The sequence below is a fragment of the Pelodiscus sinensis genome, chromosome 2, assembly GCF_049634645.1.
Source record: "Pelodiscus sinensis isolate JC-2024 chromosome 2, ASM4963464v1, whole genome shotgun sequence".
NCBI lineage: Eukaryota > Metazoa > Chordata > Testudines > Trionychidae > Pelodiscus > Pelodiscus sinensis.
In genome coordinates this window covers 197,403,663-197,421,697 of record NC_134712.1, presented here as the reverse complement: position 1 = coordinate 197,421,697, position 18,035 = coordinate 197,403,663, and the positions used below count along the sequence as shown (strand labels likewise).

The following is an 18,035-nucleotide window of genomic DNA, read 5'->3' as shown; positions in this document are numbered from 1 at the left end:
GGGCCTGGGAAACATCCTGGCTGATGGTGTCCCTGTCCTCCTCCTCTTCCTCCTCCTTCGTGTCTGGCTGGTCCTCAGACTCCTGCTCCTCCTCCAGCTGGGCAATGACCAGGTTCGGCAGCCCAAAGTCCATGACGGTGGATGGGGATGACGTTTCCCCATCCCCTAGGATGGCATGCAGCTCTCTGTAGTAGGGGCAGGTGTGGGGTTCTGTCTCTGTGCATTCGGTGGTGTGGATGTATACCTGGCAGAGTTCTTTAACCTTACTCCAGGCCTGTTCCGGGGTGGGTGTCTGCACTCCTCCAGGGCCTGCACCAAAAGGCCATAAATGTCCGTGTTCCTCTTCTTGGTCCAGGGATGCTGTAAAGTCTCCTGATGGCCCCACAGCTCCAGGAGGGACACTCTCTCTCTGGGCCTGACCAGGAGGGTGCATGCTTCTTGCTCCCCCTGGGTGGGTCTTGGGACCCCTGGGACTGCTCCTGGTGAGGGCCAGGGTGGCCATGGGGGACTTCAAGTGCGGACATGGCTTGCAAGGCCTATGGCAGGGAGAGCTGCATGGTGAGGGTACTGCTCTCTGGCTGGCTTCCTACCACATGGCTTCTCCAGGTGGCCTGCAGCTTTAAGAGGAGACAGGAGACAGGCACTATAGAGCTGTGGTGGGCCAGACCCACTTCCTCAGATCAAATAAACCATCTTGTTAGTCTTTAAAGTGCTATATAGTCCTGCATTTTGCTTCAGCTACACCAGACTAACACGGCTACATTTCTATTACTATAGAGTTGTGATGAGTTTTATGGAGTGTCCACCAGAGAACATGTGCTTTTTCCTGGAGGCCATTTATTGCGCAAAAGCCCCCTCCTGCCCATCCACACACGCCTTTTTACACAAGAGCTCTTGCGCAAAAAGGCTTCTTCCTTGTAGAAAGAGGAAGACCAATTGCACAGAATCTCCTCTATTCTTTTGATTTACTGTCAATTTACTATCAAAAGAATGCACTTTCAGTGTGGACACTCAGTGAGCTTTTGTGCAAAAACTCTGTAGTGTAGACATACCCAAACACAGCACCTTTATTTCCAATAAAACAAGCTAGACAAGTTAAAAGGCATACAAGTATGGACATATGCACCAAGGGTATGGAGTGCATGACTAAATTAACCCACTAGAAGGCAGCTTTATTGATGTAGGGAATATTTTTCCCACAGTAGATTACCTCATTCCTTTATGGAAAGTGGTGGTAGGATAGTCTTCTAGAATTGCTACCAACATCTGTTTCCCCAATCCTCATTGGTAATAATATCATCACGCTTTACACGGGAGGTCAGCTCACTTTACAGCTTGGGAAACTGAGGCACAGGAAGTAACATGAACGCGCTCACCAGCACAGCTTGAATTGAACACAGGTCTTTCGAACCTCAGTCCAGTGACCTATTCCCTACACAGGCCTAGATCAGATTTTTACCACCAAGGCCTGGCTCCTGGCAAAAACTGAAGCAGTAACTGAAGATGACCCTGAAAATGCATAGACCCTAAACCTATTATGGAGTTAGAGAATTCTCAGCTTGCTTTGGAAAATATAAAGGGATGCAGCTGATCCACAACAGGAGTCAGAATTAAAACTTTTGCTTCCTTTGTTTTCTGATTATATCAGAAAACATCCTAGCAATTTACAATATGTAATTCATGCACATAGTTTTTTGTATTCTGAGCTATTAGCCATAAAATTACTTTTAAAATAGATATAAGTACAAGTGCATTTGACAAATCCTTCTCTTTTTTTTCCAGAAGCTTCTAAAATAAATAACTCTACCGTGTGTCTTCAGGTTCTGTCATCTCTAGATTCAGAAATGCCTTCCATGTGCTGTTAGACCCAAAATGTGCTAAAATTTCTTACAGAGAAACAAGAGAACAAGATTCCATCTAAATAAATTACTTAATTTCCATATGCCCATCATATAATTTTTTGTAAGGCCAGAAGTGCTCTTTCACACTTTTGTGGGGCTGTGAGTTGACGTACAATTTAATGTCCTATTTACATGGCAAATAAGTGCACTGTGATATGAACAGATTTAAGGTACACCTTTTGAGCAGACAATTCCTGTCTTTCATATCTTTCAAAACTAGAGCTTGAAAACACAATCAGGTTCAGAAACAAATCCACTTAGATGTTCGTAAAGTACATTCTTCTGACTACAGCTGCTAAACGTTTTGCGTAGTGTAACCATTCGTATGTTAAATAGTTCTGACTTTAAGGCAACTGTATTAAGTTTGGTATACTATCCCACGCCAAAGATATATTCTTTATGTTCTCAAAATTCCCATTGTTTTTAAAGGGAAAGAATGCAGGGCTGAACCGCTGGCAGGTCAGTATTCAGCTGAAAATTTTGTTGATAAACTAGAACTCTCTGTAGATGTTAATAATATATGCTGTTCAGTAACAGATTCTAGTGAATAATTTACCATCGATTTATTCAATGCACTGGGTTTCTTTTTTACGCTTGCATATTGTATGCATGCAGACTGTGATTTCACCAGATATGCTTACCTATATTTACTCAGTGAATGTTTTGAAGGATTTTTGGGTTTTTTTATGAATTGATTTGGAGATGTTCACGGCAAGCTTTAACAGTACATATATTTGAAATTCAAACTGGCCGATTACTTGTGACTGGTCAGAAAAATAACATGGTGCTGATTCTGTTTGCTGTTTGTAGAATCATAACTTGTAGGTAAGAGAATGACCCGAAGAAGCCATTAAGGTTTCAAATCTCGCAGTGAGAGAGAAAGAGCAGTAGCAAATATAACACAATCAGGGAGCTTTAGAAAATGACATGCACTTTTTTCCCCCTTTCTGGCTATATCTACACTGCAAGAAAATATGCTAATGAGGGGCTCATTAGCATGAGTTGCGATGTCATTAGCATATTTTCTGCCAATTCTTTTTGTGCAAGGGGTTTTTGCTCAAAAAGCACTATAGCCTTTTGCACATGATCCTTATGCCTCTGCAGCTACACTGTTTCTTTTTGCGCAAAAACCCCTTACGCAAAAAGAATCGGCAGACAATATGCTAATGACATCATGATTCATGCTAATGAGTCTCTCATTAGCATATTTTCTGCCACAAAAGCTTGCAGTGTAGACAAAGCCTTAGTGAAATCAGGCAACCTCAAGATTTATAGTCTGGAAAAAAAAAGGCAAATTCCATATTTACTCCTTTTTGCAGTCACACAAAATAATTGAGAGTTTGATTCCGAGGGGTAGATTCAGACCTTTAGCTGGCTCATTCAGCTTCTCCTGTGATAGGGCATGAAAAATGGGTTTTGAAAATCTTGTACCTGCATTTTTGTCAAAACGCATTCCAGCCCCAGGCCATCTGGAATCCTGGGGGATGGGTTAAGAGTATGGAATGTACTATGTGATATTCTATATGTATGTATTTATGAAACTGTATACAACTGAGGGTACTTCAGTCATTTATTTTCATATTTTTAAATGCTTAGGTTCTTGCTACTAGTAACATTCCTTTGATAATACATCTGTTTCAGGACTGATATTAACTAGAAATGGTAACTTTAAAAAAAATCTCTATTTCCCTTACATTTTCTTTTCCTTGGTTTTTAAGAAGATGGGGCTAATGTGGAATTTAGGGTTCAGCAACCTCTCTGCTCCATTTACCACCTCTAGCAGGTGTAATCGCCTGGGGCCTAAACCACAGATTTAGGAAATCAGCAAGCTCTGCAGCCCCCTTGCTAGCGGCTCATCAATGTGAAGTTTAGGACTTCTATGTGGGCTCTAGCAGAACTAGCTGAATTGTGAATACTGAGGTTACAGATTGGGGTGTTTTTCAAGTAATTATTTGTATCAACATGTTTTTCATTATTTGACCAGCTCATGTTGTCTGACAAGAGTTTGGGGTTCTAGAGAGAATGCCAGACAAAGATTTCTCCATATCAGGGGAATCCCCACCTGACCCGTTTATGGCATCTTCAGAGCCTCTTTATGTCATTAGAGCAGTGCAAAGAGGCCATTGTGTGGGTCAGGAAAATTTTAGACTCCAACTGAATTTTTCAAATATGACATTTTGCAACACCCTAATTTAGAAGTGATTTGCCCATTTGTCTTTGATCTTTCAAAGTGAGCATTCCAATGTACCTGGAAAATGTGAAATATTTTAACTGAAAATAACTGTATAAGGGATATGAAAACAGACTTTTATTGGAATTCTGGATGCAGGCTTTATTCTAGGCCTTGTATTTAATGGATCTATAATCAGAATAATTTTTAATGTCCTGACTCAAAAAACAGTTTGACCAGTTCTCTTTAAAATGTGTACATATGAGCAAAATGAAAACATGATAATTTTCAAAAGTGCCTAAAAGACATATGCTCCTAAATCACTTTAGTGTCAAATTATTAAAGATATTTAGGCACCTAAAATTGATTACTTAGGCACCTCAATACCCTTACAAATCTTGCCCATAACACTCTACGGCTCAATGAAAATCAATGGAATTTAGGCTCTGAAGTCATTTCAATGCTTTTAAATTTTGCCCCAGATTCTTGTGCCCGAAACAAGTTGCTGAAAATGGAGAACAACTTGGGAGTCTTGACCACTAGGCTTGCAGTCAGGAAAGCACTTAAATGTGCTTAAATGTTTTCCTGAATAGGGACCTTAGTCCCATGCTTAAAGCTCTAGGCAATACCACCTCCCATTCTTACTAAGAGAAAAGGTATTATTATTGTCTAAGTATGTTGTATTAACTGAAAACAAAATGGTGGAGTTTATCATAGGACACATTTCATAATTGCATTGCATTTTATATAACTGAGGCTACTACAAATGCCTGTTGTGCCTCTTTGCATATTTTAGTTTCCTGAAGCAATTTTATCTGATTAAAGTTTTTTTAACTTCCATAAAAATGCTTTGTTAGTTATAGAAATGGGTTGTTTTATACAGTAAGATGTTTTCCCTCTGCAATCTCTTTTCTTTAACTAATGTATGCTGTGAAATGTCTTATTATATCTACGAGCCATTTGAAATATAATCTTTTAATTCATCATTCATTAAGGCCCCATTCTGCAAATCACAAGCTTAAATTTCAGCGCTTAAATAATCTCTTCCCTCTTCAGCAAAACACTTCAGCACATGCTTATGTCTGTTCATTTTAACACGAGTGCTTAAAGTTAAGTGTGGGCTAAAGTACTGTATCAAGGTCAAAAGCCAAATCTTGACACCATTGAAATCAACAGTCAATCCATCAGCCATTAGGATCTCATCAATCCCCATGTCATTTCAGTAACCTTTTCCTTTGTGCCAACTAGTTATTATTGTGGTGGATTTTGTAATTTGGAACCATACCATTAGAAACTGAATAGAGACCACCCAACTAATTTCACAGCGAACGCTGAACTACTATCCCATGGTAATGATTTAAAAACTGCCTGCCTAGTTTGGATTTGAACAGGTAAGAGAGATGAAAGGCTATACAATCTATTACCAATTCCCTGTTATTACAGTCCCTTGGACATTACTTTTGAGTTCTTGAATTGTGCTGCTGCTTATGTGCCTATCTACTATGCTCCATAGAGAAGTTAGCTACAGATGGGTGATTGGGAGATCATTAATAGAAGACCGGGGCAAATCCATACATAGAGCCAGGAGGTGCAATCGCTTGAACTCACTGGCACCTGGTCTGCATGAAACTTTTTCCTCAACCTTACAAAATATTTATTATTAACTCCCTTCTGCAAAATTGTCCCAATCAACCTCTCAGATCATTTTGTCCAGTCTAAACCAGGAATCCAGTGCCTCTTATGTCTTGATGATCCTTTCCTCTGGCCCTTAACTCAATCTCCCTTATTTTCTAGCACTACCTTTTGTGCACAAAATTCTACCCAGAGTTCCCTATGTGTAGCAGAACACTGGGGTAAAATGTTGAAAGGCCAAAAAAGGGGGGGGGGGAGTTGCACTGAAAAGTGAAACATGCAAGAGACTGCAGGAGGTCCATAGGGACTTCACTGTTGCTATTATGGAAGGCATTCAGGTGATGGATACCAGAATACACCGTAGGATAGAGCAGTTCTACACCAATTGCTGTGGTAAGTTAAGGGGAGTTATGGCAGAATATTGTGTAATTAGAAGACTGACATACACACATTTGCTTTTTGTTGCAGCATTTTGGCATTTGACTTTATTAAATATAAATATCAAATCATTTATCCAGTATCCCTTGCTTTTCCTCCTTCTATTCCTTTCCATCAGTCTTCCTTCTTTCCTGTTATAAGTAGAATTGTTTTTCCTTCACCTGTTTCCATATACACTCCCCACCTGCCTCTTCTTCAGTATCCCCAGTCCCTTTCCCCCTCTCTTCCTGTACTTCTTTCTCTTGTTCAAGCTCGAACACCATCCCTCCAGTCACAGCTGCTGGCACTGTGAGCTCATGTTCTCAGTACCATAATCTCACATCACAGGTCTGCCAGGTTTCATTCACTGGTGGGGGGGTGGGGCGGGAGTGGAAAATGGTGCCATCTTTGACTCTCTCACCACCTATATACAGGCCTGGAGACCTCCTCAGCCCTGCATGAGGATTTCCTCCCCACTCAGGCCACCATATGTCAGGCAGGAGCTCTGACCTGGGCTCCTCTTGTTCTGCCTGGTCTGAGATCAAAAGCAATCAGGGCTCAGATCAAAGCTACCAATCTGTACCAGTGCAATGGGCCTTGCAGATCATGAATGAGCCTGGCCGATTAAGTGACCGCCTGGTTGCCCAGCAACCCAGTCTAGGCCTGCTAGGATGTTTCATGAAACAAGAGTGTTTACAGCAGGGATTGGTAGCTGGCCCGTTAGCCAGGAGGTGATTTGAACCAGAAGGATTGGTGTGAAAAAGGGCACAAAGCCAGGAGCAGAGAAAGGAAACAAAGGGTACAATCATGGAAGACATAGGCAGAGCACAGGGAGTAGAAAGGATGTAGGAAGAGAGGAGGAAATGCAGGCAGGTGACAAGGTAGACAAGGTAGACATGTGCCAGATCTCTTGTTTTTCATTATAGTCTTCATTTTGTATATTACCAATGTAGCTTGTTGAGAATGTAGTTGTTACATTTCCCAAGAGGTGAGCATGAACGTCAAACTCTGATTGCCAGTGTTGAAACACTACAAATTGTCTGCCTCTGGAGGCATGTCTAACCACATTTCTTTTGTATCCATCAGCTTCTCAACTCATTGCTCTCTCCAGCACTTAGTCCAGAGAGTTCTTACAGACAAATCTGCTTGAGATTTTCAAACAGTATAGGAAGAGATCTTGCTGTATCCCTGAAGTTGCTTTGAAAAATCTCAACCTCAATCGCAAATAAGGCATCTTAGGCATTCTAAGGTGTCCATAATAGTATCTAGGTGCCAACCCAGTAAAAAAAATAAAAATTAAAAAAGCACTAGAACATCATGACTAGAATTAGAAACTATGGGATAGGAGGACACTGAATGAGCATCCCATCCCACCCTTTGACAGTCCACACTCTGGTGGAGTTAATGCTCAGAGATGGCACGGTATTGGGGGTTGCAGGTATGAAATAACCAAGCCAGGCATTTCACTTTACTTTGGAATGCCGCTGCCTGTGGAGCATTTTATCAGACCTGGACAGGAGACAAACAGCTTTTATACCTGGAAGAGAATCCATCTGAGCCAGGGACCACAATTAGCTTTTATTTACATCACAGTAAATCTGGATTAATTCCAGTACATTCTAATCGAGTTATTCTTTCTGTACAACAGGGTAACTGAGAACAGAATCCGAGGTCAGGGGTGCAACTGAACAGCTGTGTCTCCCAGTTAAGGCTTATCACCATACAATAAAGCAAACTTTTCTGTAAGCACTAGAGTAGGTGCACCCAAAGCTGGTATTGAGCCCATTCAACATGCACAATGTCTTGTCCTCTTCGTGTCTTACTCTTTGACAATAAACTGATGACCTTCAGCCATTTTTCACAAATCCTCCAAAAAGTTGACAAACCAGCTTTGGCTGAAATGAGATATGCAGCATAATCCCTACTTACTGAAGTGCAGAGGAAGAGGCAAAGGGGCTTGCACATTTTTGGCTCACAGAGAAAAACAGGGGGGAAAAAAAACAACTTTTGTGTACCTGCAAACACACCCAAACCTTTGTTCCCAGAGCTCAATCTCTGCACTTGCTAGGATAGACCTCTCTAGCAGAAACACATAAATAAATAAATGAAAACTGCACCATAGCTAAAATCTTTAAACCTGTTAGTTAATTTTAGCCTCTAGAAAGCTTGTAAAGTGAAGTTGCTCACCTTGGTGCAGTAACTGTCATTCTTTGAGATGTGTCCCCCCCGTGGGTGCTCCACTGTAGGTGCTGGGCTTGCCCTGGTGCCTCAGTATGGAGATTTTCACAGCAGTCGTTGGCCGGACTTGCGGTGTTCGTGCTCTCTCATGCCGCTCGGTCGGTTCCAGCCAGTTCCTTGAACCTGTGTTAGGAAAACAGAACGACACAGACTCCGAAGCAGGGAGGTGGGTGGGTAGTGGAGCACCCACGGGGACACACATCTTGAAGAACAACAGTTACTGCACCAAGTTGAGTAACTTCGCTTTCTTCTTCAAGTGATGTCCCCGTAGGGGGCTCCACTGTAGGTGTGTGCGGAGCAGTAGCCCTCCCGTATGAAGGTAGATGGGATTCGGAGCCCCTTAGTTACTGGCAGATGAAAGAACTGCGGCTGCCATAGAATGATCAGGCAGACATCTACGCTGGATGGCGTAGTGATAAATGAAGGTGCACTAGGAAGCCCATGTGGCTGCCCTACAAATATCTGCAAGGGGAACACCTCTCAGAAAGGCAGTGGATACTGATATGGCTGTAATGGAGTGGGCTCTAGGGCATTCAGGGAGCGGTATTTCCCCTATGGCGTAGCACTGAGTTATGCAGGATACAATTATGTTAGCAATTCTCTGAGATGAAATGGGCTCCCTTTTCGACCTTTCTGCCAGGGAAAGGAGGAGCCGGTCTGTCTTTCTAAAAGGCTTAGTGCAGTCTAGATAGAAAGCTAGAGCCCTGCATACATCTAGAGTATGAAGGGCCACTTCATGAGGGGAAGCATGTGGCTTGGGGTAGTATGAGGGCACTATAATAGGCTCATGGATGTGGAATTCAGAGCAGACCTTAGGGATGAAGGCTGGGTGATGCCAAAGGATGACACAGTCCTTCTGGAAGATGGTGTATGGAAGAACTACCATCAATGCTGATAGCTCGCTGAATCTGTGGGCAGAGGTGATGGTTTGTAGAAATACCAACTTCTTGGTTAAGAGCTGAAGAGGTATTGTGGCTAACGGCTCAAAAGGTGGGGCCGTGAGAGTTCATAGGACTAGATCCAAATTCCACAGTGGCGGAGGTGTCCAAATGGGGGGATTTCAAATTTGTTAGCCCCTTGAGGAATATCTTCATGAAGAGGTGAGCAAATACGGAAAATTCCTCAATTGGTTGTCGAAAAACAGCCATTGCCACGAGATGTACTCTAAGTGATGCTAAGGCTAGTCCTATTTGTTTCAGCTCCATTTTGTAGTCCAATATGTTGTGGATAGAAGCAGTGTGAGGGTTCAGAACACCAGCCAGTGAACCTTCTCCATTTTGTGAGGTAGGTATTTCTTGTATTTTGTCATCTACTGTGTATCAGGACATCTTTGACATGATCGGACCATAACGTTTCAGCAGCATTTAGCCAGCTAGGTACCACGCTTTGAGGTGCAGTGTGCAAAGCTGTGGGTGCAGAAGGCGACCATGGTCCTGAGTGACTAGATCCGGGAGCAGTGGTAACTGGTATGAAGGATACCAGGACAGTTGTAGGAGGAGAGGGAACCAGTATTGCCTCACCCATGCTGGAGCTACCAATATGATCGTAACCTGGTCCATCTTGACCTTCTGAAGCACTCTTGGAATGAGTGGTATGGGAGGGAAGGCATACATCAGGCGACCCTTCCAGCTGATAAGAAAAGTGTCTCCCAGGGAGTGGTGTCCGAGTCCTGCTCTGGAACAATAGCAGCTACATTTTCTGTTGTTGTAGGTCACAAATAGGTCAATGAGTGGTGTGCCCCATTGGCGAAAGGAGGAATGGAGGACTCCGCGGTGAAGCTCCCATTCATGCTCGGGCGCGAAGTTCCTGCTGAGGGAGTCTGCTGTTGTGTTGTTGATGTCAGGTAAGTATGATGCCACAAGAGTGATGCTGTTGGTGATGCACCAATTCCAGAGTCGGACTGCCTCTGCATATAGGGATCGTGAACGTGCGCCTCCCTGACGATTCACATAGTGCATTGTCACTACATTGTCTGTCAGGATCTTTACTGTGCAGTTGTGTATTTGGTTGCGAAAATGCTTGCAAGCATTGGTGACAGCCCTGAGCTCCAGAAGATTTATGTGAAGCAATTTCTTATCGGGTGCCCAGCAGCCCTGTATCAAGACTTCATCCATGTGTGTGCCCCAGCCCATAAGGGAAGCATCTGTAATGATCTGATATCGTGGTAGTGGTTGGTGGAAGGGCACGTCTGACAGCAAATGCTTGTCTATGGTCCACCACTTAGGGAGGAGATGACCTTGGGTGGAACACTCACTACCCTGTGCATGTCCCAAGTGGTGTGGTTGGGACAGTGGCCAACCAATGTTGTAGGGCACGGAAGTGTAGTCTGGAATGAGGGACTACGAAAGTTGTCGTGGCCATATGACCCATAAGCCTGAGAGCTGTAAGCACCTATACTGTGCGTTTGGCTCAGAAGGTAACTATCAATAACTGGATTGAATGAAATCTGGTCAAAGATAGGAATGCTCTTGCTACCATGGAGTCTAGTCACGCTCCAATGAACTCCAAGTCTTGGGTAGGTTGTAGTGTGGATTTGTCCCCATTCATGAGTAGGCATAGGGACTGGAAAGTTTGTGTGGTGATGTTGAGCATCGTGCATATTTGCAAAGAGGTCCAGCCTTTTATGAGGCAATTGTCTAGATAGGGGAATATAACAACCCCATTGCATCAGAGGTGAGTGGCCACTACTGACAGCATTTTCGTAAACGCTCTGGGGGCAGCGGAGACTCCAAATGATAGTATATGGTATTGGAAGTGGTCTTCGCGGACAGTGAAGTGGAGGAACCATTTGTGTGCTGGATGAATTGTAATGTGGAAGTATGCGTCCTTTAGGTTGAGAGCAGCAAACCAGTTATTCTGGGTCAGGGATGGGATTATCAATGCCAGGGTTACCATCTTGAAACGTTGCTTTCAGAGATATTTGTTTAATTGTCTGAGATCCAATATTAATCTCTATCCCCCTGTTTTCTTCTGTATCAGGAAGCAATGGGAATAAAAGCTTTTCCCTTTGAAATGAACAGGCACCCTTTCCACCGTGCTGATTTCTAGTAGATGGTTGATCTCGGTGCGCAGTAGATCCTGAATATTGGTTTGGTGGGGTTGTGGAAGGGATGGATAGGAATGGCATGGCATAACTGAATTGGATTATCTCCAATACCCATTTGTCATTGAGGATATCCACCCACTGGTGGTAGAACGGGCATAAGCGATGGTGAAACAAATGGGTACTTGTGAGTGGGTAGGCTGGTAACACTGGTTGCTTGCTCTCAACCACACAATCAAACCTGCTGCTTGGAATTGGATTGAGTTTGTGGGCGGTTATTCTGGTTTCAGCATCTGAGAGGCCAGTGACATTGGCATGACTGGTCAAATGGGCGGTGTTGTTGCTGCCACTGCTGTCTGCTATGGGTGTAATTATAGCACCTCTGGAAAGGAGTGTAGCACCTTCTCCGATAGGGAAGGGTATACAACCCTAGGGTTCTGAGAGTCGATCTAGTATCCTTACTCAAGTGCAGAACTGCATCAGTCTTCTCAGAAAAAAGATTGTCTCCCAAATGGTAAATCTTCTACTTTCACTTGCAGGTCTTTGGGAATGGCGTTACGAGGCCCTTGTGCTGCCATGTCTGCTACATCCATTGCTATTTGCAAGCTGGCTCTGGTGGAAGCGTAGCCCTCTTGGACAACAGACTTTAAGATGGGCCTTTTAGAATCGGGCAAGGTCTCTGTCAGTGTTGTTAGCTTGGTATAATTATCGAAGTTATGATTCGATAGGTGTGCGAGGTAATTGGCAATCCGAAGGAGTAGGGCTGATGATGTGCAGACTTTCCTGCCAAATAAATCTAGCCTTTTTGCATCTGTCTGATGTCTGACTTCTGCATTGGGGGGGCCTTTGCTCTCTGTTGCGCCGCATCAACTACTAGTGAGTTAGGGTGCGTCAACAACTAGGCACGTCAACAACTAGTGAGTTGGAAACTCTGACCCTTTAGGCGGGATGAAATATTTCTTATCAGCCCTCTTATTTGTTGGGAGTGCAGACGCTGGCGTTTGCCATAGGTCATTGGCAACTTCCATTATGGCCTCGTTGAGTGGGATGGCAAGTTTGGCGCTGTGAGATGTCTGAGGATTCTTAAGAAGATGATGTTGCTTCTCTTTTTTCTCAGTGAGCTGAATCTTCTGGGACACTGCAACTGTTTTAAAAAGGTCTTGGAACTGCCTGAGATCATCGGGGGAGGGAGGGAAGGTGTCCCCTGGAATGACCGCCTCATCCAGCAAGGAGGACGACTGGTCAGTGGGAGATCTCTCAAGCTGCTGTACGTCTGGTACAATTGGTTGTTCCTCCTCCACTTCAGAAAGGGGAGAGGATGGAGGTATCGGCTCCTGAGTCAAGTAGGGTGGGTTGAGCACTGGCGAGTGTCTGGAGGACGAGTAGCCCATTAGAGACCATGGGACTGACCTAGAGTCATGGTGGTAAAAGCAGTGGTATGGTAAATGTCACCTGTAATAGGTGCATTTGTCGTAATGGTCCCGGTAATAAGAAAAGCAGGAAGGGGAGTGGTCATATTGGTGAAACCTGCTATACGTCGCTCTATAAGAATAGTCCGGTGAATGAAGTGATGGTGATGGGAATAGGACCTCCGTGGCATCGGTGAAGGCAAGGCAGAGAAGCGCTGATGGTGGTGGATAATATGCTGCCTCAGTGGAGTCAAGAAAGGAGACGGCAGATGTTCAAAGGGTGAAAAACATCTGACTGGTGAGTGCCTGGGCAACTGAGGTGGAGGTGGAGATGATGGACTTGGAGAAAAGGTTGGAGATGGCAAGTGCGTGTGGGACTTCGGTGCCAAGCAGTCTTAGCAGTCGTTTTCATAGAGACTGGCCCGAGCGGTGCTGTGATAGGTTCTAGTACCAAGAGAGTGGTTGTCTGTGCCAATGGAATCGGTGTGGAAGGGATCAGTGCCAAAGGTGGTGCGGATACAGTCGGCGCTGCATGATCTCGGTGCTTGTGGTGATGCTCAGGCATGGAGGTCGGTGCAATGGGGGAGCCGGTGCGAGTCAATGCCGGCTGTGGAGTCAGTGCCAAAGGTTTGCGCATGGAGGGTGCCGGTGCAGAGGCAGTCATCAGTGTCAATGAATGGGATGATTACAGCACTGTGGCACTCGGCTTTTTTGATCTGGACGGCGCCATCGGAACGGCGCATGGTGCGGCTACTCCAGACATGCCTGGCTTGCTCCCTATACTCAATCCGCCACTCTAAGTGGCCAGCGGAGAGCGGGTTGGAGATGGTCTGGCTTTCCTCAGGGGGGCTGAAGTCGGGGAGGAGGCCCTTCATTTCTTCAGCTGCTGGGAAGGCCACGGGGAAGAGGCTGATCCTTCAGGCTGAAAAGCCTTATCGAAGAGGATCATGCGAAGCCTCATCTTCCTCATTCTTCGTGCTCTAGCTGTAAGCTTAGAGCAGTGAGGGCATTTTTGTGGAATGTAGCCTTCCCCGAGGCAACGTATGCATCTCTCATGGCTGTTAACTGTTAACTGACTAACTATTAACTAAGAACAATTTTTTTGTTTGTTTTTTAAACAAGGGAATGAAACTAACGGTAATGAAGACAAGAGTAATAGAACGAACAACTATTGACAAAACAACTTTGATTTCTCTCATGAACAAGAAGATCTGAAGAGAGCAGTTCACTTCATCTGCAGCCTGAGGCGGTTAAGAGGACCTGGCTGGAACCAGACCGAGCGGCGCAAAAGAGCGCAAACGCCGCCAGACGCCCTCCATGCATGAGCGGTCCGGCCAACAACTGCTGCGAAAATCTCCATACTGCAGCGCCAGAGCAACAATAATTCTACTTGCTATCTCTGGAATCTCTAGTCTTAGATAATAAACCTTTGTTTGCACCAGAGATATCTCTCAGTGATGTAACCACCACTAGACAGATTTGAACCTGAAACCTCTGGAGCATAGGATAATAACTGCTACAGCCTGAGCTGTAGAGCCAGCTGGCTCTGAGTTCAGGCTATGCCTACACTACACTGATCTATCGAAAAAAGGTACACAAATTGCACTCTGCAATTTGCATACCTTTTTCCGATAGCTTTTTTGGAAGTCTTTTCCAAAATTTGGCCAATCTACACTGGGCCAAATTTCGGAAAAGCCTCCTCTTTCAGAAGAGCTCTTCTTCCTCGTGGGAGGAGGAAGACAGGGCTTCTGAAAGAGCGCGTCTGCTCTTCCACACAAAAAAAAAAGTGGAAGAGCAGACGCGTTCCCTGGATGCGGCAGAGTTTTTCCAGGATACCAAAAACTGTTAGTGGTGAAAATATAACAAAGTAGGAAACTTCTAAATTATTAGGGTTTTTTTTTTTTTTTTTTAAACTCTGGGGATTTTTTTGGTTGATTATTTATTCAGATGATAGAACCAATGAAACTAAAATGTGTATCCTGGAAAAACCCTGTAGTGTAGACATAGCCTCTGGCAGTAGAGCTCCCTTGTTCTTATAAGTGGTCTAAGTGCCACTCCATGGGAAATTGACACCCACTAGGTGTGTGGATTAGATTGAGTTATACAAGCTGCAGCATAGTGTTCCTTTGGGAAGAGCCAGCCAGGTAAGTGTGAGTGTTCAGTGGCTAAGGAGCTGGACACTGTAGGAAGTAGGACTTGGAGCTGGCATGTAGCTATTGTTACCTGTACAGGAAGGCAGCACTTGTGTTGCCAGAGGCCTATGGTTTAAGGGAGCTGATCGTAGCAGGTACATATCAGTCCTGAGAGCAGGTAGTGGTCAGTCCTGGGGAAATTCTGTAAGTGTTGCATTTGGAACCATAGTAACATGGCATAATTCCCCCCGAACTGAGCCGTGATGTGCCTCCCTGACAGACTGCCAACTCTGTGTAGCAGTGGTGGGCAACCTGTGGCCCTCGGGCTGCATCTAGAGCTCTACATGTGGCCGGTGAGACATTTTATTTACTGCTGCCCATGTGCAGGCTTGCCAGATTCTGCTGGGTTTCACCTACTTGATTTTTCTCTCCTGCCAGTATTACACCAGTTCAGTTGGCTCAGCCTGCAAATTCTAGATACATAAGTGCAGTTAACAATACGACCCTATCCCAGGAGACTATCTTGGTCACAATAATCTTGCAGCCCACTGAGATGGAGGAGGGCCACTCATGCGGCCCACTCACTAGCTAGGGTGCCCGTCACTGCTGTATATTGTCATGGGTTAATATTTGTATTCTTCTAGTCAGTATTTATTCATGATATTCTTCAGAAATTTTCAACAAAGAACCAATCCAAGCAAAAAATATTTCAGATGCCTTTTTTTGGCATCTAACTTGATATACTTTAAAAGGGATTGATTTTCAAACTAATCTGCACCTTCTGAAAATCAGGCCCTTTAAAAACCCAAGGCACCCAACAAATCAGGCCCTTTCTGAATCTTGGCCTGAATTATCAATGAAAAGATTAGGGGGAAAAACAGCCTGAAGGACACCTTTTGTTAAAAAAAAATATTTCTAATAAAAAGCAAAAAAGAGACCAAATATCCCCTCCCCTCCCCACACACACTTTAAAGATCATCTGATTGAGGGTTTTCCCCTCCATAGATGGTGTGCAGCAGCAGAGCGGTTAATTTCTGAGATGTTTATTTTTGGAACAGCTGCAGTTTCTGAGCTTTATTCTGCACATTTTAGTTTCATTGGTTCTATCATCTGAATAAATTAATCAACCAAAAAATCCCCAGTCAGAGTTTAAAAAAAACCCCTAATAACTTAGATGTTTCATACTTTATTATATTTTCACCACTAAAAGTTTTTAATATCTCCCCAGCATTTTTCTTCTTGCAGTCTGTTGAAAACAGTCATGAGCCGTGAACAGATTCATAAGTTGCTGATGCTCCTATGTGCAATGGTTTATGGGTACCAGAGGAAATCTGCAGTTGTGGAAAAGCAGGTCAAATTTACACACATACACACTTACTAAATCACTTGGGAGCAACATCTGTGCTATAGTGAACAGTGGTGATGTTAAGCCATAAAGAGTGTTTTCAAATAAAGTTAAAATCTGTTTCTTTCACCCCCATTTTAAACTATTTTAGTCCACTTGTTTCCTTGCACCTGTTTTTGCTTTAATTTACACACCAGTCATCCTTTACTTGAAGAAACTTATTCCCTTTGGAAAAAAATGTAATCATTTTGACAACCTGTGTTCATAGGCTAGTCTGTCACATTTAATAGTGTTTTATTGGTATCCCCAGCAAAAGTTACAGAGAACCTGCCAAGTACTTAAATAAAAAACAAGGTGCAGTCTTTTCTCAAATCTCCTTTCACTTTACAGGGCATGGGAGAGTTCTCTGACCTGTTAATTACTTTAACTAAACTAAAATGTCATAGTACATCCAATGACCACAAAGTGTTTTCCCACATTTGGCTTTTCTGTTAGGGATTAACATATCCCATTTCCTCCCAGTGTACATAGAATTGTGTTTGCAGCTTGTGGCACTTTGCCAAGGCATTGGCCTGAACCCGTAATTACAGGGTTTGTTCCAGGTTAGAAGAGAAGAACAAAACTTCAAAGTATAGAGAGCCAAGCCCAGAGTCATTCAGACGCTGATCCAGACAGGTTGGGCAGGTCTGTCAGTGCCTGATAAAACTGTCCAGATCCAAGTCCAACATACATTGCCAAGACTGAAACTGGATCTGGAGATTTGCATAAACCCGTAAAAGATCTGTCACAGTTGGGAGCCCAGATTCTGAATAGATCTAAGAATGGTTAAGGAGGCTGGAAACTATTAATAAAACCTCGACTCCAGGTTTAACTAACTATTACGGAAACGTTGACTCCAGGGAGTACAAGTTGGCATTGCAGATGAGACCCATTAACGCATCTGCAAATAATACCAAGGAAAGAATTCCACCGCTGCTGACCTTTCATGCAGAAACATGGCTTGACACCAGGGATGGATTGTGTTGAAGACAAGTTGGGACTAGAAAAAAGGAGTAAGGCGTAGGGGGGGGGGAATGAAACAAAAATAGGGTGAGCACAAGAATCATAGAACTGGAAGGGACTTCTAGAGGTCATCATTCCAGTCCTCTGCATTCATGGTAGGACCACGCGCCATCCCCGACAGGTGTCTGTCTAACCTGCTCTTAAAAAACTTGAATCATGGAAAATCCACAATCTCTCTAGGCAATTTCTTCCAGTGCTTAGCTACAGTTAGGAAGTTTTTCCTAATGTCTAACCTAAACCTCCCTGAAACTGAATGAGACAGAATAAAAGAAAAAGGAAAGAAAATGCAAAGGCTTGGCTTCTCCATTTACTTTGCAACTTGTGGAATCAATTATTTGCACTCATGCAAATTGGGAGTTTTTGCTCTTACTTGGCACTCTTTCTGATTTAGTGGCATCTTTCTCTATGATCAGGTCTAAATGACTAGACATGGGGAAAGGCAGAGGAGAACTGGACACAACATGCTGAACAAGAACATAATGAATCACAATGAATGCAAAAAAGCTAGAAAGTGATATAGATAGCATGCATGAAGAACAACAAAGGGAAGAAACAAATGACAAACACTGGGCCAGGGGAAAGTTGAAAAGGAGACTAGTGAAAAACTGCAAATAGGACAAAAAATCATTGAAACTAATGGAAGATAGGTGCCTAAATTTCTTTGAAGATCTGGACCCCAATCACTG

General features: G+C 43.7%; 1 long non-coding RNA gene across 1 annotated transcript in view; it reads left to right on the top strand.

Annotated features, from left to right (window-relative positions):
* The window catches only part of LOC142826830 (uncharacterized), a 42,967-nt gene extending 28,334 nt beyond the window's left edge, over window positions 1–14,633 (top strand). Inside the window, exons 2-3 of the long non-coding RNA XR_012901088.1 lie at window positions 10,069–10,201; window positions 13,933–14,633. This is a non-coding gene — a long non-coding RNA (uncharacterized LOC142826830). The remainder of the gene's footprint in view (window positions 1–10,068; window positions 10,202–13,932) is intronic.
* Window positions 14,634–18,035: the final 3,402 nt, after the last annotated feature.